This window comes from Aythya ferina (genome assembly GCF_964211825.1).
Source record: "Aythya ferina genome assembly, chromosome: 5".
In the NCBI taxonomy this organism is placed as follows: Eukaryota; Metazoa; Chordata; class Aves; order Anseriformes; family Anatidae; genus Aythya; species Aythya ferina.
This window is the reverse complement of record NC_140301.1, coordinates 22,457,727-22,482,200: the sequence shown is the minus strand read 5'-3', so window position 1 is coordinate 22,482,200 and position 24,474 is coordinate 22,457,727. Positions and strand designations below refer to the sequence as shown.

Genomic DNA, 24,474 nt, shown 5'->3' with positions numbered 1-24,474 from the left:
AATTCATTCTCTGCATTTTCAGGCAGCATGTGTGTAGTAATTACATGTCCTGTTCCATGACATTGAAGATCCATGCTTTCAAAAGTATTACAGGAGACCTTGTAGCCTTTCAGATTTGATTTTGGATAATATCTAGACATGTCTACAGAAAGTCACATCTAGACCTCTCATTTCCTTGTTAGCAATTTCTATCTATACTGTCCAGAGTGCTCAGAAGCAACCTGCAATGCCCGTTGAAGAAATCTGGTTATTAGCCAGCACGTTCAAACATCCATGTGCCAATTCTGGTTACTGTAAATAACACATAATTATTATAGCATTTCAGATAACACACCATATTGGCTTACTTTTTTTTTTTTACTTTACATATTGGTTTACGACTGGGAAACAGCATGACAGGGAACAGTTGCAACATGCCTCGTACACTACAGCTAGTCTTAAATGGACTTTGACAATTTGCAGGGCCAGGGCACTTGAAGAGGGCGAAGGTTTTTCATTCATCAGACCAGACTACAAAGACAGCAGAGCATTGTCTCACACAGAAAAGATGGACCAGCTTCTTTCTTCTTTCCTCCCCAGCTCCTTTTCCTTGTAGTTTAACTTACAGATCTCAAAAGCTGTAATTCCCAGCAGTTGGTCTTAGAACCTTTCCTCAAACAAGTTCACTTGAGACTAAGCTTGCAAAATACAGACAAGGAGTAAAAAAATCACACATTCTTTAAAGCCTATTGCCTTGTTTTATTTATTTATTTATTTATTATTGTGTGTGTGTGTGTGTGTGTACACAATCACTCCTTGAGAGGGAAGAACAATCTGATGTAAATATGCTACCTAGGCAGTGAAATTTTGCCTACAGGATCTGTCTTATTTTCCTTTGTGGCTTGTCTTAGTCTATTTTGTTCTATTTGACTGTGTATTTACTGTTTTTGTTTTGGTTTGGTTTGGTTGTTTTTTGTGTGTGTGTAGTTTTTTTCCTCCCCAGAGGTATTTGGTAGTACACCTCAAAACAGCTTGCTGCTTCACCACCCAGGACTTTACAGAAGATGTCACCATAAAGAACATCATAGGTTCTCCTACTGAACACATACACACAAGCTCACAGATAGTAGAGGAGTGTGGGTTCCCTTTATTAGCAAGAATGTTAGTCCACATTCTACAGAAATTACAATTAAATAAATAAATCTCTCTAGAGTGGTGGTTTGCAGTCTGTGGTCTTCAGCTGACCAGTCATCTATGAAGTAGATACTCTGAAGCAATTTAGAATATCCCCAGACACCAACCTGACAATATGGTTGGTGACTACCTACCTACATTTTGCTGTATAGCATGTCCACAGATCTTAAAGAGTAATTTGTAAATTTTTACACTGTATATTTATTTTTTATCTAATGAAGTCACATTCAAGCCTTAAGTTGAATTAATGCTAATTTAGTAATCAACTGGGATGAATTAATTCAATTGAACAGTGTTTTTTTAGAAAAATCATTCACATAAGGACAAACCACATCTTCTGAAGCTAAGACCTGAAACTTTTAAAAACAAGACACAGATCTTGACAGGAGTGTTACTTTGGATAAGAAAAGAAAGTTCAAATAATAGTTACAGCTTCCAGGTTCACGAAGTCATCTGTCATTTCTACTATACTTTTCAGAATTTCATCTTCCCAGCTTGGGAAGAATTGCTGCTTCCCAGAGTGGTAATTCTTCTCTGCTAGAACCTAGTACTAGATTGTTAAAAAATAAAAATAAATTAAAAAAAAAAATCCATCTCGGTGCAAAGGCATTTGATGGTGAGGAAAAAAGCCTACACAATCCCACAGCTTTTAAATAATACTAATCTTTTGCTGTCATGTTTGCCCCCTGCATACTGTTAGACCATCAGCCACTGCTTGCTTATAATTGAAACAATTTGGACAAGTGCTTATCATTATCAAACAAGCGCTTATCATTATTAATTTAGATTAAATGCTTAAAAGCAACATGCTATAAACATGTCTGTGATTATGTGTTTTCATTTTTGATTTATTGCACTAATTTACCAATTTCACATTTATTTACTTCAGAAGTAAGTAGAATTATAAATCTATGCATTCAGCAGGTACAGAGGAAGAATTCAAGCCTTTGAGGTGGCTTTTTCAGGGAATGACTGTTCTGAATTTTTTCACAGGTACTTTGAACATTACAGGTAGTACTATAATCACGTGTAGGTGTAAGGATCCTGTAAAATTATGCAATATTCTTATGAGCAGAAGTCTCAGTGGTTTGCAGCAGTAGGCCTCAATAGTTCAAAAGGTATGGCATCTGCACTGTTCAATGTAGAAACAACAGAAGTGACATCTTTTTTTTTTTAGAAGGAAAACAGGCCTAACTGTGGAATATTTGGGAAAGTACACCTCATACCAATTCACCTAGACACTTTGTCATCTTTTCACTTTCACTTTGATGCACATAACCACATAACCATTTAGATAAAAAAAAAAAAAAAGTTTACAATATAAAATCCAAAGGTAAAAATACTGTGTGTGCTTAGTCAAGGCATTTCCAAATTCATAATGTTTATGTCCTATCACATTCAATATCCTAAAGAATTGCAAAGTATGCTAGCCTATGCATTTCCATATCAATTAACAACACAGAACTTTGGCCTCATACTTTAGATAGTAGAAATTATAAATTGCTAATACAGGTAACAGAGTATAATTGGAACACTCCTTGGTGTGAAATGGTGATGTCTTCTTTTTTAGTCCCTTGTACCTGTAAATCATTCCAGATAACACATCTTAAAACTGAAGTGACAGGACTGACGAACGATTTCACACAGACTTAGTGTAACTCTTCACACTATATTCCATTGAGTGTTGCAATATATGTCAATTAATATTGTTTCTTTACCTTACAATAGTTTGAACACATTTTGTTCCTTCCAAATTATTTTCAGAATTGTCATTTAATAAAAATAAAAATCTGAGAAAATCAATTGTCTTTTATGTCTTTAGCATCAGATAGCAACTTACTAAGGTGTCATTTCTGAGATTTTTCAAAATGGTATTTCTATAATAAGTATGATAAAAAGGACAGGTTGGTTCATGCTAATTTTTCAAGAAGTCTATTGTAGCACTTAAAAGGACTTGTTTTTCTTTTCTCTTAGTATATATTTAAGTATTTTATATAATCCTTTCATTTTTTTTTTTTTAACTTCAAACTGATATTCACTAACTGCTGTAAAAGCATTGGTAATTCATGCTTTGCTAATCTGAACACTCCATAATTGGCACATAAAAATTCTCAGCAAAGGCTTAATAGCTGAGGGTTGCAATGAGGTCTCTTCTTACCCAGATTCCCTTCTCTTAAAAGATAAATGACAAGAACAGCTATTCTGAAAAGCAGGATTCTAAAAAATATAATTCATGTTATTAAATAACAGTTACCCACTGAAATTAAATGACATTTTATAATGTATTATTTATTTACTTGCTAATTTGCAAGACTCATACATTTTCTCCTCATTTTCACAGCCTAAAAGAACAGGCCAGTATAAGACAGGCAGAATATTTAAATTCTATGTAAGACCTTTAAACAGCACTGAAGTAGAATAGTGTCTTCTGATAACTCTGTAAGAGTTATAATAACTCTGTAAGAATTATCAGAAGAGTAACTAGTAAGTCAACTTCACTAGAAATACATATGAGTTACATTTCATGCCATGTAATTACTTGTTCTTAAGATCATCTCAGGTATTCTCTCCAGTTGTTCTTTTTGAAAACTGAATTTAGAATCCCATATATTTGTGTCAGAAAAAGTCACATTATGCAATGCTTAGTTATTAGAAGTGAATTCTAAGGGCAGCTAGGTAAATGATAAAAAAAAAAAAGAGAGAGAGCGAGAGAGAGAGAGAGAGAGAGAAGTGGATTGAATCAGAATAGATTCCAGGAATATTTTAAGTGAGTATATTTAGATATTCCCGGTCTACAGTAACAAAAAGAAAATCAGGAGCAAAGGTTTGGACTGAGCACCATCTTCAAAAGAAACCAGTAGAACTCTAACTCAAGTTATTGGCGGAATCTATGGACTTTAATATGCAGCATCAATCCTTGAGGCATATGGTCTGCATATTAAGTTTCACCATCTTCTCTGTCCATACTGTTACAGTGCATTTTGAGATGCTCAGAAGGTGCATTTGGCTTATGAATTAAACCACAATGGCATAATAAATAACAACATAGAGGAAAACCAGCACATTAGTTACATAATACAATTAAACAAATGAATATATCATAAAAGAGCGCTGATAAGATTTCTATATTAGCTCATTTGAAAATATATTTAACAGGTAATGAATAGCTATCAGTTCTTATTTTGCTGTTTCTACATTTTTTATTATTTAAAGCATTAAATATTCAAAAATGAGCACATATATATATATATTTTTTTTGTGATGAGCAATTTACTGACTTCATATATCATAAATTATGAAATATTATTTCCTATTTTTACTACTTACAATCTTGGTTAGCACTGCTTATATGTTTATATAAAAATAACATTTCTTTGAACAAAAATACTATTAATTCTATTGACTTACCATTTTTGCAGCTGTCAATGACACTGACTTGCACTACAGCTTTGATTTTTCAGGCTCTCACATTTCTAATGATAACCAGAGGGACTAATTTGAGTAACACTTTTAAATCAAAGGAAACATACATTGCTAAGTAAGCAATTAATAGATATACTCTCTTCCTATAATACATAGGACAAATATAGTGGTAGCTATTCTAAAACTACTCAACATGAAGAAATAACAGATATTATGGTATTTAAATAGTTTTAGCAAGTATTTCAAAATGTATTTTTCTGCAATTGTGGCACAAATAGTAAAAGTTTGAATAATTATTTAAAGAGAAAATGTTACAACACTAAAATAATATGATAATAATGAATATAGATATAATATTAAATGTTAATGTACATTATTTTCATAAAAACACATGTTGCATAAAATAAAAGTTTATATTCATCTCATCTTAATCCTTGATATAATTTCAACATCTCTCTATATATGTGTCTTTTTTAACACAAACTCTGAAAAGTAAGAAAATGAAAAGCTAAATTCTTAGTATTGTTTTTGTTGTTTTATTTCATGTGGAAGTACACATTTTCTGTACAGATTTTATTTCCTCCCTAGTCAGGAGTAGATGATTGTTAATGTTTTATTGCAAGTATCTGTGCACAGGAGGGTTGCTATTGCTAAGGGGTCAGTGGAAAGCTGGAATCCCTTGAACAACAGAATTAAGGGTGCAGAAAGTTCCATAATACCTTTAATTTTGATGACAGATGAGTCCTTATCCTATCAAGTCCATACAACACTGACAATATGGGCTAATATCTATTTCTGGTATCCAATTAACCACAGAACTGTAAGAACGGTAAGAGAGAACATTATATTTACAATGATAGCTGTTTAATTCCATCTTAGAACAGCTCAATATTTGGTCTTGAGAGTGCTGCCAATCAAATATAAAAAAGGCTGCCTTCAAGACAGCTGGGTACCATTTCTAAAGAGACTAAAAGAAAACACCGTAAATACTGTTATCAAAATAGACGACTATGCTCTACTCCCTGTGAGAAGAAAATTTTGACGGAATAATCTTTGTCACAGCTCTTGGCTGAGACTGGAAGAAGAGTCACTATGTTTGGTCCATAAAATTTAGTGCTTAGTGGGATGCAGAAATCACCTGTTCTTAAAATTACAGAGCTTTGACCAAGGTTCCTCTGATTTGCTAAGAAGGTGTGGTTGTTCCTCAGCAGCAGCTCACAGAGGCCCCTGTCTGTAAATAGGCAGCATTTGCACTCCCTTCTACCCTGTGTTTTCCCAAACAAGCTTGTTTGGGGTAGGAAGGCACTTAAACCATCTTCCAGGGCTTCCAAGAAAGGAGGTGGAGACTTTTAATTGTATTCAAAACGTACCAGTCAAGCTGAAGGTATAGTACAAAAATCCCAAGTTTCTCATCACAAACGCAGAATACATCTTGTTATTAATCTGAATATAAACAAATATTTCTGAGATGATTGTTGTTAGAGACAGCAATCTGTAAGGGAAATGACTGTGAATATGCTGCCTGACCCACACAAAATTTCTGTGTGAAAACTACAGAACTCTATCTTGTTTGTCTGAAATGAAGAGATGTCTATGTAATTGCCATTGCCTTCTTTTAAAGTCTTTGAAATGGAAACATACAACTCCTTAATTTTTACAAATGACATTTCTTTTCATAAAGCACAATATTAATATTTTCATTTTTTTCCACTCATTACCTCCTCCCAAATATTTTCCACCTTGAAATTTTATTCAAGTTATACACTTTAAAATTACAAGCAATTTTTATGTACTTAATCTTCCATATTAAACAAGTGGAATTTAAATTCTCGTTTCCTTGATGTTCTGTTTTATGTTAAACAAATTGAGGATTATGCATTGATGGTATAAATATACATATAATCACTTCTTTAATTATGCATATGATTGCTGCCTAACTTCGTAATACATTCCTTCAGAATACATTCCTGTAGAACTAAAAGATTTTAATTTTCAAAATGTTTTTCACAATATTAATTTTCTTTAATTTCAGAGCATTATATTAAGCATATTTAAGAAAAGCTCTTTAATGGCCTTGACATTTATTTATCTACATATTTATTATTTTTTCTGTTTTCTTTAATGTTCTTTTAATGACAGTTTTTTAAAGCTGTTTGAAGGATAGAAATGTAATCTAGAAATAGTATTTAACATGCAGTTCGTCTTCTGTAACTACTGGAAAAGGGAACTTGCAGGGATATCATGATTGTTTCTTCATATCACAATAAAAAGATTTAATACTTCAGCACTGTGGGCCTGAGCAGGCTAAGGTTTATGTTACAAAATCAGTTCTCACTTGTGTTGTATCCCAACAGTATTTCTTCAAGATAATGGTTTATGAATGTGTTTGGCAAAACATGTAATAGTAAATAAAACTGACTTAAATCCAACATATATGTTATAAGATTAAACAGATATTCTGTTCAAAAAAAAAAAAATAACAGTCTCCATTTGATCCTAGAAGCACAGAAAAGCACCCTCAGCTTTTCACATGTGACAAAGGCCACTGCCAGTGGGCATGCTACGTTTCTGCTCAGTGCAGCTGTGAACTGAACTCAGCTGTTTTCTGCCTGGGAAGATCATGCGACCCAGTAACATGGGGCAATGTGTGTTTCCAGTTTCTGAGTGTTATGTGGAAGGGCTGTGCCTTGGCAGGACAGCACCTGCTGCCAGGTGCAGCAGGAGGGCAGGAGTGGGGCCCTGTGGAAGCCCGCAGCAAGGCAAGGTCTTTGGGCCTCCTGCTGCAGTGAGCTGGAGGCTCTGGAAAGGAAGCAGGCCCTGAGGAGGAAGATTTGGTTATGGAGCTGCAGAGACAACTGATATTAAGGTAGGCTTGACAGCCTGGGTGCTAAGCTGACTTTACAGTGGGGAGCGGTTTTTAATCTGAAGCTTTCATGGAATGGGGTAAACCTTGAAAAGAGAGATGATGAATCTTAACTGACCCCATCTCAGTTAAGGTATATTGGACAATAAATATGAGCCTGCTGTGACTTGCAGGTACTAAGCTGTGCTGCAGGACACTGTTAGCACCAGAAGGAAGACATGGGCAGGCAGGACTGGAAGACAGCTGGCAGCAGGCAGTATGCTGGCCAGGGTGCAGGGAGGTGAGGTGCCTGGCTGAGCTGCCTGCTGGCTGCTGCTGCATGGGCAGCCCTGTGTCCTTGCTTCTGCCTTGTTGACTGGTGCTTCTCGGACCTCTCTGAGCCAATTCAGTTAATTAAACCATAGGCAAACTAAACCAACCAAAAAAGCAAATAGCTTTCCACTGGATTAGTGGGTCAGTTTACTAAGGGGTCAGGTACGTGCCAGAGCTGGAATGCAAAGAAGAGGAGAATGGGACTGCTCCTTTCAGCATCAGAAAGCTGTTAAGTCTGCTCAGTTGTTCCTGACGCACAGGACAAACGTCCCTTTGGACGCTGGTGTGACAATGCAGATAAGGCAATCAAAAGGCTAACCCCTGCTGAAAGGGATGTTTCTACTTCCTTCCTCCCAAGCTTTGCATTGTGCTTCTTCTGGTGCTAATGCGTATTTAATCCTACCACCAACTAGTTTAGGGGAGATTATTGCATTCTTTTGTTTGTTGGGGTGGCTTTCTAACCTGCTTGCTATGGGGTCAGATGGTGGTAGGGAAGCAGTGGGAATGCATGGCTGGACTTCCTCATACCATGTCAGTTAGCCTTTGAATTGTCTTAACTGCTTTGTTAGGCTGCACTCTGTGGTTCTGTTGGCTAATTATTGGGAGCAGTTGAACGCTGGAGAAACATGAAAGCAAAGCGCACAGGCCCTGCAGCCTTAAAGAGGCTGTTAGTGGGTAGGTGCTGACAACTGTTTAAGACTTAGATGGTTCTCCAGCCAAGCTGAGGAGTTTCAGGTGAGAAAAACTCATCTGGGTGACTGAAAACTAGAAGAAAGAGGTCACACAAGTAGTAGTGATATCTGCTGTAGTGGATAAGACTGGCTTCACTGCTAGCCAGCAGTTGCATGGTAGCAATAGCTCACTTAAGAATTAACAGGTGTTATGGAAGTATGATTGGGAAAACAGCATAGTAAAAATGTGTTACACCTGCATATGAGCCCACTAGAAACCCAATGACAGGAGTCCCAAACCTCAGTGCATTTCAGCAATAATGAAACTTGCAAACAAGGGTTATCAGTGAAATTATAATATGTTTTACCTATGTTGAAGTGATTGTGGAAATACAGCACAATAGCTGGGAATATCTTTTGGATTTAGAGCTAATTCCAGAGTGCTCTTCAGTCAAGACATCTATGTTTGAATTATTTGACTATAAAAGAAGAAAAGCCGCAGGCATTTTGAATTTATTGCATTCAGAGATCCAAGGGGGACATGAATAGTGTTGAGTTTATGTTTACTCAAGTTCTGGATGGGGGTTATTTGTTGTTGTTTTGTTTTGTTTTTAACCAGAAAAAAAAGTTTGTTATGGCAGGCTGACACCTTGTCTCACAAAACCGGGGATAAATTCATAAAACTTTATGGACTAGTCTTTCTCAGACACATATCCTGCTTCTAAGAGGACCTTACTTATTTTCTGTGAGGACTTTTCTCCCTTGATCTTCTACTGCAGCATATCCCTGGAAGCTTCTGTCAGTAAGTGACCTTGTTGTCAGTAAACTGTTGTGTCTTTGATGGACTGAGTACATTCAGTTACTCATCCTGACCATGCAATAATGGGCAAACTTACAGAATTGGATGTATATAACACATGGAATAAATGTGATCTTGAGTGTCTTTTTATCAGAGCATCAGAGAAACCTCTGCCATTTGCTTATAAAACACTCTTATGAGTGATTCTAATGGTGGATGACATTTCAGAAAATGTCATGTAAGGCTATAGATTACAATATGCAAATTTTTCACTTGATAAGTTACTATGGGACTGAGTGGCTCTCCATGTCTAATTTGTGACAGTGAACCCTTAGCAATATAGCTAACATTAGAACTAGAAGGATTACAGAAACACAAGGTACAGAAATTTCAAGTCTTTCCAAAACTACTGTGACAATGCAGGCTATGAAATAAGTTACTGGAGAGCATGGTGATTGCCCATGGTTCAGCAAAGATTTGGCTATTAAAACATATCAAATGACTTAAAATATGCACCTAGGACTTCCATCTGATGACTATCAGCACTTTCTTTCATTCAGACCTAAAATATATTAGTATTTCATGGATAGATGTTATGTTTGGTCACTTATTTAAGCACAGTTTGGTTTACCTTTTAAATATATTTGCCACAAAATAAAGCTGATTTCTTTCAAAAAAAAAAAAAAAAAGAGAAAGAGAAAAAAATGTCATTGCTATTTTCATGGTAGTAAAGTGTTTGCATACATTATCTCTGAATCACTAGGGAAATCCTAGGTGAAATAATTCACATGCTGGAAGTTAGAAAACAGTAAGGCTGCTGTGGAGAGGGAAGCAAAAAAAGAACCATAAGGTTTCAAATGAAAGTATTGGATGAAAAATAAATGCATCTTGGAAGATGAATATATGGTTTTTGGACTTCATATTCAAATTATGTGAATCATTGTTTTTCAGGTTAACATTCAAAAATTCAAATTCAATGATTATATAAGTATATGGTATATGATTAGAATTTTCTTACACACACACACACACACACACACAAAAAGTGTTTTGGAAAAGAGTTGACTATTTATTAAGACTTCCAGAATGTTTTGTTTCTGAGCACTTGCAGCATAACCAGAATGAAGGACTTGATTCTGTTGCAGGAAGAGATACTTCCTCTTTTGCTTGGTAGCCCAGTAATGATATCACTTCTGAAATGAAGAATGTCTGATAAAATTCCTCTAAGAGGATACTAGCTGTAGTTCTTGAAAGTGATAGAGACTTGGATTCTCATTTCAGGGCCAGCAAATGTCTGTCTACACAACTTCCCAAAGAAAAGATTGACAGGTATTCAGGACACCTCTCTGGTCTGATAACTTAGGTAGTCTGTCCCCTGAGGCCTGTTGTCTTTCAGATTTACCACTCTGAACAGTGGTCTGTTTAACTGTGTGTTTTCCACTTCTAAAGAGAGAACTTGGCTGGGAATGGGAGAAGGTTTGGAGGGAGGGGTGTGAATATGAGGAAGCTCTTCAGTCTTTTGTGGTGAAGCCGTACTCTTTTTTGAAAGCACATGTTGAAGCTGGGCCTAGAATCTAGAATACCCATTTCAGCTTCTTTCTTAACAGCTTATGACAGTAAGGGAAAAAGTCCTTTTCCATGTCTCTTGGTTTTCAGTCTAGGACCTAATTTCATTAGTTTAAGTGCCTGAAAGTAGTGAATCAGACCATTGCAATACGTTTTCTCACTGTTATTCTGGATGAAGCTATTAATAAACCACATGGAGCTTTGTCTCACTACCATAAAACAGTCCCATGGTATAACTGACACTCGATATTTCAACAAAATCACAGTGGTATACATCAGTAAATAGTCTATAAGCTGAGCTACCAATTTTGGTGGGTGCCCTAGAAAGGATGATGTCCAGCAAGTTCAGGTGTTTCCCTGTGGAGAGTTGTTGGCTCTTTCTGGGACCAAAGCTTACACTAAAATTGAATGGCAGAGAGCCTTCTGTTAATTTAATTACAAGTTGCTATGGAGTATCTATGGATTGTCTTTTTGAGTAGGTGGTCATACTAAAAATGGTGTTATTTGTATGCATTTCTTTTAAATGCAAACCTACCTATGAATGAATGCTTTCTTCAGTCTGACAATTTGAATATTTCAACAAGACTTCTAGTTTGAAATGGAATAAACTTATACACTTTGTTCTATCACATTCAGAATACCTTGCCTGTAATTGTTCTTAAAAGTCATAGAATGGTTTGGGTTTGAAAGGACCCTTAAGGATCATCTAATTCCAACCCACCTGCCATAGTCAGGGACACCTCACACCAGACCAGGCTGACAAAAGCCCCATCCAGCCTGGCCTAGAACACTTCCAGGGACGGGGCATCCCCAACCTTTCTGGGCAACCTGTTCCAGTGGCTCACCACCTTCTGAGTGAAGAATTTTGCCCTAACATGTAAACTAAATCTAACCTCTTTTAGTTTAAAACAATTCTCTCTTGTCCTATCACTATCTGCACGTGTAAAAAGTTGTTCTTCTTTAAGTACTGAAAGGCTACCATAAAGTCTCTGTGGAACCTTGTCTTCTTCAAGCTAAGCAGCCCCACTTCTCTCAGCCTTTCTTCACAGGAGATGTGCTCCAGCCCTCTGATCAGATTTATGGCCCTTCTCTGGACCTGCTCTAACAGATCGACATCCTTCTTTTGCAGGGAACCCCAGACCTAGATCACAGAATCACAGAATTGCAAGGTTGGAAGAGACCTCAAGATCATCGAGTCCAACCTCTGACCTAACACTAACAGTCCCCACTAAACCATATCCCTAAGGTCTACATCTAAACGGCTTTTAAAGATTTCCAGGGACGGTGACTCCACCACTTCCCTGGGCAGCCTGTTCCAATGTCTAACAACCCTTTTGGTAAAGAAGTTCTCCCTAAGATCCAATCTAAAACTCCCCTGGCGCAACATAAGCCCATTCCCCCTCGTCCTGTCACCAGGCACGTGGGAGAATAGACCAACCCCCACCTCACTACAGCCTCCTTTAAGGTACGTGTAGAGAGCAATAAGGTTGCCCCTGAGCCTCCTTTTCTCCAGGCTGAACAAGCCCAGCTCCCTCAGCCGCTCCTCGTATGACTTGTTCTCCAGACCCCTCACCAGCTTCGTCGCCCTTCTCTGGACTCGCTCAAGCACCTCGATGTCCTTCTTGTAGCAAGGGGCCCAAAACTGAACACAGTACTGAAGGTGCGGCCTCACCAGAGCCAAGTACAGCAGGACGATCACCTCCCTAGCCCTGCTGGCCACACTGTTTCTTATGCAAGCCAGGATGCTGTTGGCCTTCTTGGCCACCTGAGCACACTGCTGGCTCATATTCAGCCGACTATCAACCATCACTCCCAGGTCCTTCTCTGCCTGGCAGCTCTCCAACCACTCATCTCCCAGCCTGTAGCTCTGCTTGGGGTTATTGCGCCCCAGGTGCAGGACTTAGATGCACTTAGATGCAGCACTCCAGGTGGGGCCTCACAAGGGCAGAGCAGAGGGGGACTCCATTGCCCTGCTGGACACCCGTCTGTTGATGCAGGCCAGGATGCAGTTGACTGCCTGGGCTGCAAGCATGCGCTGCAAGCTCACGTCAAGCTTTTTGTCCACCAGAACCCCCAAGTCCTTCTCCACCGGGCTGTTCTCAATGAGTTCTTCTCCCAGTCTGTGCTTGTGTCGGGCATTGTCCTGATTCAGGTGCAGCACCTTGCATTTGGCCTTGTTGAACCTCATTAGGTTCATGTGGGCCCACTTACCAAGCTTGTCCAGATCCTTTAGGATGGTATCCCTTACTTCTGTTGTATCAACTGCACCACTCAGCTTGGTGTAATCTACAAATAATAGTTTTTAAAAGTTGTCTAAGAGAATCAAGCTTTTCAAAAGGCATTTTGATGTTTTGGGGGGTGAAGTGACTGTGGCAGCCAAATAATTTTCACTATCTGTACCTGAATGATTGATATGGATGGTCATGGAAAACACCTACCTCAATGAATTTTTATCAGAAAATTAATTATTGGGGAAAAAAGCCACCGGTTTATTTCCCATTTTCATTATATAAAAAGCCAGATTCCTATGTGTTCATTATGCTCGCATGTATATTTCATTTTTATAGTTCCATTTTTATTCCGGTGTGTCATTACTGGGAAAAATATTTGGCTAATTAAGACTACCCTATAGGGTAATTTTTCATCAGGTGGATACTTTATTTGTTATAATTTATTGTGCTGGATGCATTTGTTGTACTAAAATTAGGTGTACATATTACTTATGTATATTTCATTTTAAGATAGGACATGATTGCAATTTGTTTAGGTTTCATAAACGTTTTATATGCAGTAGTACTTGTAAATGCTTCCACTCTCTTAGGATGTTTTCTCTTGTCCTAGAAATTGCAGCAACTTGTCAATTGCTTGCAAAAATCACATTGAAGTTCACTTGTAATTAAATTTTTTACTATAATTCTGCAAAATAGTGAGGTGTTAACTTATATTTGCATTCTCAAGTCAGTTTTTATTTGCTTGTATGAAGGAGAAATGACTCTTGTCTATGAATGAATTTACTTCAAGTAGCCACTTACATGTGTAAACTTAATTGTTTTGTACATAGAAAGCAGTGAAGAATGCCAGCCTTCATACTTGAATGGCAGTGCTAAAACTGTTTGACATTGAAGTGGTCACTTAAACTGAGCATAAAAAGCTGTATGGAGGTGTCAATTCAGTCAAACAATCAACCACTTGCTTAACTTCCAGCAAGTGTTAGTAATTTTCTCTGTTCAGTAAATATGAGCTTACTGGAAGATTTTAATAGGATTGAAGATTAGTTATGCTCTAAATAGTCTACAAGGAGAAGCAGATCAGAAATGTACTTACTTGCATGATGAGTTTGTCTATGGAAAGATTCTCGTATCAGTAGATGATGGTTTTGTAAATGTTATAAAAATACACATATTATAAATGAATATAATAATGAAATGAGTTAAATAATTGAATGATGGAATGGAAAGTGAATATTAAGATACACGGAGAAATGTTTATACAGCCCATAATTAATGCAGTTGTATAAGTCACACTAATTGACTGTCTTGTAAGAGATCACAATGAATATCCTTAAAAGAGCTTTAACCCTTTTCTAAAGGCCTGAAGTACTTGAACACTGTTCCATGCCATGCCATATGCATCCCTAAAACTCCCAAACCACAGCTCAATATTTTGGCTTACAAATGAAGACAGCCTACTGCAGTGGTTTCTTGAGCCAATAGGCAATCTCATGCCTCTGCCAGACCCTTCTGTCCCATTCTCCACAGCTGTATAACCTCTTGATTTCTGGATTGGATCCAGCAATGGACGCAGCATAGGGAAGATGAAGTGTGTACCTCTTTCAATGACCAAAATGAATTAAAAACAAACCCACCACCATTAGAGCAGCTAATAAAAGTACCAGAAGATGTCCAAATCATGAATTTTAAGGCAACAACATGACTTTTAAGGAAACAACATCAGTTGACTACCTCATGTTTGAAGCCTTTGTGCTCTCTTGCTGCAGAGCTCAGTCTGCAAACTGCAGGGTTGCATGGCTGTATGATGCTTCAGACTCTGGAAGCATTAAGATGTATTATAGATCAGAAATCCCAGCTTTTCAGACGAGTCTGGAAATGAAAATGTTGACATCTTAAAATAAGGCAGAGAATTTTAGGGCTCTCCCTGAAGACTGAGAGAGCAAGCTTCTCCTCTTTTACAGAAAAACTAATCATAAACACTTTCATTTCTCTTAAATGGAAGGTTTTAAGAACGAACTTTCTACAGGGAATTCCAAAATGTTTTTCTGATTTGTAATGAAAAGATGTTTAGATTTTCTCAGCAACAATGATCCTAGGTCTGTGTGTTGTCTGTGGCCGTATCTCAACTCCAAATGTGGAACAGTGCCAGGTATGAAGCTGCTCCTCTGAGTTTTACCATCCCTTTTTCCCCCATAGTCCGGTTTGCAATGGAACCTCTAGTCTTGTGAGCCAACTTTGAGCTCAGTCTCTCCATATTTACTGCTAAAGAAAGGAGACTTGACAGAACAAATCTGAAGACAACAGTGTATCAGAATTTTCTAATGCTTAAACTAAATGCTTCTCCACCTCTTGAATAGAAAAGTTTACACAGCAAGGCTTTGAGTTACTAGAAAATGTTAAGGAAATCTTGAGGTCCAGAGGTCTGAGAAATGCTATTCCATTGAAAGAAGTAAAAATATGTGTTAAATGGTTTCTGCTCTTATAAAACACTTTATAAGAATGCAACCCTGAGTATATCTTAACACTAGTGTTTGACTTTAAATTCCACTTTGTGCCATTATTACTATTTTTTGTACTTGCTAGGAAAATCTGTTTATATTACTTCTGTAGCTTCAATTGTATTTTAAGGAAAAGTTCTAAATTTAAAATGAACAATCAGTTGAGTTTGTATTAAAAAAATTGCAAATGTGCTACTGTGTGTCCACCTGCAAACTGCTCTTTCTCAATACACTAAAATCTAGGGGCCTAAATTATTGCCATCATATTGTCAAATGCCATCATCGTTTGTACTGGAGAAGCTTTTTGTCTGATGAACCTAGCAGTGTAATGGTTTGCATAAGACTGTTGTTGTTGAAATGCAGTAGGCTTGATTATGTTTCAGGTGTAAGCTCTCTGTGCCAAGAAAGTGTACAAGTGAATCTGTCAGTTCTGTCTGTTGCCTTGGAGCTATTTAGAAGATTCAGTTGCGTATACCCTTGAGTGCCATTTCTATGAATATGAAAACAGTTAATGTCAGTAGATGGTGCTCAAGAGTACAGAGCGTAGTTTCTAGGTTTTTGTGAAGCTGGTTTAGCTTTTGCTCTGGGCGGAAAATGGCTTCCTTTGCACAGTACTCTTAGAAATGTCCCCATACTTCATTTACTTAAAATTCTTTCTGTGAATATTTCTGCTTTCAAGGGGGCTTGCTGAATGCTTTTATTCTAATTGGGTTGTAAGTCCAGTTTGTTTGTTGTGTACATGTATTGTGCCCCAAATGGAACCCTATATTTGGAGATGCAGCATAATACTAATGCAAAGCTAGCTTTACTGAATTTGATTAGGTGATACGTGTTGATGAAAATTAATTTTCCATTGTAAAACCAGTATGTAGAGGTCTAAGTGCAGGTGGTTTGTTTTCCTTCCATGCCTTGAGATCTCCTATTAAATTGTGGTCAGTGGTACCTAATCTAAAAATTTACTACACTTCAGAAATATATTTCCACAATAATGGAGATAAATATAGTATGAGAATCCAAAGAAGAATATTCCTATGGTGTACTAATGGGCTAAAAATGAGGGTTAGGGGTTGGATGAACTCACTGGAAAATAATAGGTATTAGTACTTGATACTCTTTGCCACAGCACATGCAATGAAATTTGCATTGTACATTTCAAATAACAAACAAACAAACAAACAAAAACAAAAACAACAACAACAAAAACCACAGAACTATTAATGGAGAGTATTTTGTTTAAAATAGAATTCTTGTGATGTCTTTTAGTGGTTCCATTATTAGCTCATATTATATGGTCTTTCCATATGTCATGCCCCATAGAATTAATACATGAACACAGTATTTCACATTCTAGTTTGACTGTAGTAACAGTGGTGTACAGACTGACTGTAGCCCTGTAATTCCCACTGATTTCAGTGGCAGTATTTACTATCTAGCCTTATTTAAGGATCAGGTATTAAACTAGACATATTGGCTGAGACGATCTGTGCTATGAATGAAATGAAAATTAAACTGTGCCAAGTTTATTTAGTAGCCACAATTCAAGGCTTGAACTGTATGCTCACATATGTCTGATTGTTACATTAATACATAGTTAAGGCCATACTTTGTCAACAGCTGCATGAGAGATACCTTGGGATGGCCTTTATCCTACAACTGATACTGGTCATGTAGTCCACTGCACATTTTAAGAACTGACATTTGCTAAAAAAAAAAATTATTTTTCAAAACCAGTGATTATTGTCTTGAATATGCAAAAAAAAAAAATTCTAAAAACAAGCCAAGTGTCCTACATTCTCAAATTTCTATGAGGGGCGAGAAGGGGGAGCAATTACTTGCTAAATTCTTTATTACCCTCCATAATTAGTGTTCAGCTTTCAGAAGCTTTTGAGAGTATTACAAGTTTTTTTTTTTTTCTTTCAAATTTGTTTTTCATGAGAATTTAGAAAAATTGTATAGATGTGAAATCTCATGGGATCATGTTGCTGTATGGAGGAAACAGTGTGTAAAATTTATAAGTAGTTTCCTTTTGAGACTTATGAAGAAAGGTAAAATAATGGAGCTTGGCTTTAGTATTTTCCAGAATACTGATTTTTTTTTTTCCAGAACCTATGACAGTAAAATGTAAATAATGCAGGTAATTACAGATCTCAAATAAGTTTCTTTATGTTCTTTGCCCAGCTGATAAAGTATAGACCTGGCAGGGTCCATGATTGAATATTCATGTTTGTTAACAAAGCAGATTGTTTGGATCACATATTCTGTTTCTGAAAATGACTCAAATTTTTGACTGCAGAGAAGCCAGTACTCTAAGTTTAGATTACATTACTTCCTACTTCTCTTAAAACTCTCCAGGGTATTTTGGGAAAAAAGTGGTGTTTCTCTGTCTAGATTCATATTAGGTGTTAGTCTTAGTCTTACTCATCTTAGGTATTTATTTAGAACAATAACACAAAACTAGGAAGTCTTCATGTTGCACATGGAAGTTAGTGTATTTTCAGTTTGGAGAGAATATTTAAAATTCTATCTTTCTTAATGTCCAACACTGTAATTTTAAGGGGTTCTCTTTTCCTCACTTTTGTCAATGATTGTTCTTTAAGAGGCATTAAGGTTAGTTTCTTTTGCTTGAGATATTAACAGTTTACACCCTTCTGCCACAATAGAGAAAGCAGGATCTGTCCTTCAGTCTGTTCTTGGCATAGTTTAAAAAAAAAAAAAAAAAAAAAGTATAAACACTGAATTCCTGAGCTTGCTTTGAGATGGAAGGTCATTAACAGGGCACTTGAGCAGATTGGTATTACAGTCAATTGAGACGCTGAAACATCCTAAATGGCCTAATGCAGCAACTAAGTGCTTCTTAAATTCCAGAACTTTTACTTGAGCAGAGCATTCATGACCAAAGTGAATTTCCATTTCCTTTAGTAAATGCTGTTTTTATATAGTCGTAGTTGAAGAGGCAACACAGTGTAAACACAGCAGTTTGATTCTATCTCCACAGCAGCAATAAACTAATTTGTCAAGTTATAAACATGAAATCTGAGCCTCAGCTAAATATATATGGTTACAGGTTGAATTAATAGAAGTGGCAGGAGTATGTGTGTTTATATATGTGTATACAAACATACACACACGGAGCCAATGTAGCACTGTCAGACTGATCAGCATGCGAATTAGGAAGGTTTCGTCCCTTGAGAAGCTAATTTTTACCCATATTCAATTCAGCATTATGGAAAGGATAAATTTGATTTCATTTCTTTGTTCTAAAGTAAATTTCTGTCAGGAAAGAAGGAATGGATGGAAATACATTGTATTTGATTTTGTGTGTAGCTGTTCTAGTAATAAAGTACCTTTAGATCTAGCACTGTTTTTCCCAGTTGTTTAGGTAACCACTAAAGTTTTGTCCTTCTCATTAAAAGATTGTGAGAACATGGTTTGACAGGGAGAATAAAGAAAACATCTGCCCATGTGTAAATTCCTAGATGAAAGGTGATACAGGTATGGTTCATACTATATGTAAGGGCCTCCTGTGGTTTGAATTGTGGAGAAGAGACTATGGAAGGTAGAAAAGGGCAGCTAATCTTGGAATTTAGCTAAAATCTAGCCACTTTAGCAAGGTTTTATGGACAGATAAGACCAAGCACTGAGACTGAGTGTGAAGTATTGAAAAGTAGTGAAGTTCGAAGAGATTCAGACTGTATATACTGTATATTCAGTATATGCACCCTGGCAATGCTGTATGGTGGTGCATAGGAGTCATATATTTCCATCAATTAAAAATATGGCCTTCTAGAAGTTTAAAGAGTTTCTGAAGCACTTTGAAAAAATATTTTGAAGTAGGTCTTGGCAGATGATGTTTGCTGAATTGTCTTGTAGTTTTTTAGTTGTTATCTCATCCCTCTGTCCCACCTTTGTAACAACGGACATGTGGCTGTGCCCTGCTGCTCCAGTTTACTATCCAGTACTTTCACTTTGACACCTTTTGAGACTGGGCATGTGTTAAGATGCCAGGCTGTGATGTGGAGTTGCTGAGCGAGCAGCGTATGTGCCCTTTTGCTGACTGTGTGTTCAACAGCTATCTCAGCAGAGGGCTAGCTGTGAAACATCGGAGAAAGAGGAGGAAGGCAGGTGAATCTGGGTGTCGGTTTGCCTGCTTCAGTGAGTCGTGACTCTTATTCAATGTATGATGAATTACCTCTTGCATGTCTAACAGATTTCCATGTCGCACTTTGTGAGATAAAGGTGGGCTTTAGTGAGTGAGGGCAAATTTGATCTGTTCTTCCCTTCCAAGTGAATCTTTGACAACTTTTTCCCAATTTCAACAAGCAAGTTCTAAATTAAGTGAGCTTCCCTTTTGTGTGTCTGCCCTGCCAAAGGCTGCTGCTGATATAGTCTTGACAAGCATGGCTTAAAGAGTCTGAAAGATGAAAAGCTCTTGTGCTTTAGAGACCAAAGCACAAATCCAGCAATGCACTCAGGTGTGTCAAGGTCACTCACTAGTATATCCAGAGATGGTGTTTTAGTGTGGACTTCTCAGTAAGACCCTGCTCAAATGCATCGCTCTTATCTGAAGCCATATGTTGCACTAATTTATGTAAAGGCCAAGACCAGGGCAAAGCAAGTTGGTGTTAATAGCTTTCCCTTTTTGTCTTTGTTTGCAGTAGTACTTCCTCACCTGGGGAAGGCAGAGAAGGGGAGTAAGGAGGAATATCTGTCTAAATATTTAAGTGAAGCAGTGGAAAGAAAAGAAACAATAACATGTTGGAATGATGAGATTTTGGGAAAGGGATTGGAAAAAAGAAGAAACACCTACGTATGCACAAAATTATCTCTTACAATCTTTGAATTATTCTTAAAGCCCCTTTTCTAGTTTTCAGTTTTGCACCTGTTTCTGTATGTTTGTTTACTACAAATTTTGGTCTCAGTTAGACTGATAGACTAGCCATCATTTGACCTTTCTGAAACATTGTTTCTTTTTTTCTGGGAAGTCAGACAGAATGTGTTTGTACACATGGTGCGTCCAGGATGCACTGGATATCCTGGTCTTAGGGCACAAAAATGGGTCAGCCATATGTGCAGTGAATCTACATCAGAGGTGCATCAGATCTACTGTGTCTTTAAAACAGAATTAATTGATGCATACCCAGAGATTACTTGCTCTGCTTTTTGGACTCCTGAAAATCTGACCAGGGCAGCTTTGACACTTGGCAGGAAGTGGAATATTGGAAAAACGAAACAAACATACAAGAAGCAAGCATGTGGTAAATGACATCTGAAAAATATAAGTTCAGGCTCTATTTTTGTCATTCTACCCCTTGTATGAGATTGATTTAATAGATAAAACCAGAATCCTGCTTAAAGTGTTTGTGATTGTGCCTGTGTAAACTGGTGGACACTAATTAATTTTTTATTTTTATTTTTTGAAATAAGTGTATTTTTGTCTGTTCACTGAAAGCTGAGGGAAGAAAGACAGATATCCAGAGTCAGCAGTGCTCTATGCGGTGACATTACTCCTTATTGTATTTATTTTGCCCACTTTTAACAGTTGGAGGAAGTCTGTGTAGGGAGAGTAGTTTTATGAGACATCTGTAAAAAAAGGATACCTTTATTTGCTGTTTGTCAGCATTTTGCAGACTGTGTATCTGGAGTCTAATCCTATGGTAAAGTTGGTCTCAAGTCACACAGGATTACTTGTTTATTATGGCACGAGATTCATTTCTCAGGGGATCTCATTTCAACTATCACATAACATGCTGCTTATCTATTGATCTCTTGAACTTTCAGGTCTCTGTGTTTGTTCCTCTAATGTGGCTTTGTAGTCAGCTATTAAAGCTGTAATAGTTTACTGCTGATAGTAGTTTGGTATCTTCAGTAGTAGATGATATGCCTTAAAGAAACATTATGTTTCTTGACTATTTTACTTCTGAAGTTTCTTCAATTCTTAAAGAGTTTCTTTAAGAAGTCCTAGGTACTGGAAATCAGTTGAAAGAACCAAGAGGTACTGCCCATGGCTTTGGTTAAATTTTGTTTTAATAAACATTTTGGGAGTTGAAAAAATAATAAAATGTGTATGAATTTTGAGTATGAATTCACATCAATGGAAGTATTCCCAGTAGCATTAAAATCTGGTTCCCGAATCACTAATTAGCTGCCACATGACAGTAAAATTTACACAAAACCAAAAAAGCTGATGAAATAAACTGAATAAACTTTCAAGATAGATTATATATAAACATTTTAAAGGATTATTAAATGCCTTGACTATGGCCTAGTAATTAAAATGCACAAGTAATTAAAATAAACAATTCATGCTTAGTATCTGTATTGCAAAATTTTACACTAATCTGTATTAAATAATAGCAATGTTCTTATTTAATTAAGTCTAGGATGAAAAATCTGCCCTCAGGGTTGTCTAGTAGATCTCAGTCTTTCATTGTTTGATCTAGTTACTGAATTTTGGGGGGAGGAGGGGGGGGGAGAATTTCAGTGTTATGAATTTTATCTCTTTAGAACATGCAAAAATGTATTTTTATTTATTTTATTTCTTTCTATTAATTTAATTTAATTTAATTTCTTACCAAAAGGTTCCTGGAATATAGTCCTTCTCTTTTTACAATCCCTTTGTAGAAAGTATCCTTTACCCATATTTATGAAATACAGATTATAGTTACAAATCTAGTGTGATAAAAAAAATATTTTTTTTAATGCTGCTCATCAAAAATAAACACCATGCAATTGACCAAGCAGGATGCTAGTCCTGCCATAGCATCCCTGAAATCAGACTGAAGTCATCAGATTCAAGCTTTTGGGCACTGGTGCCCTGAAGTCCTCGTAAGGGGGTGTCGAGAGGCAGGAGACCTTTTCTCCATTAACACCAGTGACAGGACCCGCAGGAACGGGGTTAAGCTGAGGCAGGGGAAATTTAGGCTTGACATAAGGAGGGGGTTCTTCACAGAGAGGGTGGTTGCGCACTGGAACAGGCTCCCCAGGGAAGTGGTCACTGCACCGAGCCTGTCTGAATTTAAGAAGAGATTGGACTGTGCACTTAGTCACATGGTCTGAACTTTTGGGTAGACCTGTGCGGTGTCAAGAGTTGGACTTGATGATCCTTAAGGGTCCCTTCCAACTCAGGATATTCTATGATTCTATGATTCTATGACATCAATTCTGTCTTCATCTAGCTCTCTGTTGGACTTTTAGAAAGTGATTTCATTGGCTGGTTGAGGGCTAAAAAAGAGTAAATCTTTTTTTTTTTTTTTTTTAATGTACATGTGAAAATATTTAAGTAGGATATACACAGACCAAACTGTTCCTGAGTGAATTATTAATTTAGTAAATTTTTCTTACTCCCAAGCCTACATAGATCCTGCCAGGAACATCCATGAATAGATTTCAAATACTTCATTATTTTTTATTTAATTTCAATACTTGCAAGGGTGTCATGTGCATAGATCAGACTGCTACAGATTTGCAGACTGCTTGGAATGTGGAAGCCTCTGGCTGTCTCCTAGAGGTTAAGGCATTTTTGTGTACTTCCAGACTTGTTCTGCTTCAGAGGCTAGAGACTTGTCATCTTAGCAGTCCAGATGGAAGGCTCGTCTTGAAGGTAAAAGCCTGACTTTGTCTATCTTGACTGTTTAAAATCTGTCTTAAATGTGGGGTAAGCTAGTGCAGCCTTGGGGCTTTAAATCTAAGTCCTGGGCTCCTCTTGGAGAAACTTCTGCCTGGGCTCCCTCCCCCTTCATTCTTCCTCTCTATCCATATATTTTCCTCACTCCAGGGTTTGAGAAGTATTCCCTGGGAGTTTTTGTCACTGACTATCTTCTCATGGCCAGAGTCAGTTTTTCATGTTCCGTTCAGGGTTCCCACTTTCTTACAGAGCAGATATAGGGTCCTAATGTTAGACCTTTACCTATTTGCAATTATGAAATAGGTAGTAATTACTCATTTCATCTCTGAGGTACTGTTTTTCCTGTTCACACTACTAAAATATGTATGAAAGAAGAATAAAATTTGGCTTTCAGGATGGTTGGGGAGTACAAGCTGTCACCCACATGGAAGTATGTATCAGATTATTAAAGAGCTTGCTTGCCTTCAATATTTGTAGCTGAAAACCCAAATCCTTTCCTGCATGTTTGCTGAACAATTACTTGGAGTAACAAACACCATAAATGTAAAACTGTGGCTAGAAACTGCAGAACTTATCGAAGTCTGCTGTCAAGCAGGGTAAGGCAGTGAGATGGAAATAAGGTCTATAGTTTTACAGGGACTCAGAAGAAAAAAATCCCTTCTATGTTATTATTTCTCAAAATGGTTGTATATTCTCACAGCTTCTTGAAAGGTAATGTTCTACCCTTTAACACCTTTCTTTAAAAACAAAGGAAAGAAATGATGGGAGGGGGGGAATGCTGGTGAGAAGTTGTGAAATCTTTTTTGTGGTGAAGTACATTGTTGGATAAACCCCTGTGATTGTGGTATTGTTATAGTGCTTATTATTTATTCTATACAAAGTAGCAGCTCTATATTTACTGAATATATAGTTATGGACTTTAGAACATTTATTTACTTGGATGTCCATAATGGATCTGAATAAACTGCTGTGTAAGCACGCATTCAAGCATTTTAAAAAAGTACATATTGTTTACTTGATTGACCATATACAAAACCATGATAGAAGCACTATTGTTTAGCCAATACTGTTTTGAGGCCATGCCAGACTAATAAGTGAATAGGTATTCATAAGTGTTTCTAAAACATATATCATTTACCTGGTATTAGGAGTGTAGCTTTTCAGAAGTGCTTTAAAGTGTACCTTACTAATGTATTTTCCCAATAGTGATTACAGTTAAACACTTGGGATTTTTTTTAAGAAAAGTACCCCTGAAAGTGCCTTGAAAATTTTAAAGGTTTACTGTGAATACAAAAATAGGAACTGCTATATCCA

The 24,474-nt window shown here is 37.0% G+C and overlaps 1 long non-coding RNA gene across 2 annotated transcripts in view; it reads left to right on the top strand.

The window, feature by feature from the left end:
- The first annotated feature begins 7,359 nt into the window (after window positions 1–7,359).
- The window catches only part of LOC311437972, a 112,012-nt gene continuing 94,897 nt past the window's right edge, over window positions 7,360–24,474 (top strand). The window contains exon 1 of one of the 2 annotated variants that reach the window (XR_014693871.1): window positions 7,360–7,462. This is a non-coding gene — a long non-coding RNA (uncharacterized lncRNA). Of the gene's footprint in view, window positions 7,463–23,037; window positions 23,137–24,474 lie in introns of those variants that run through there. The other variant, XR_014693872.1, reaches the window with a different exon arrangement.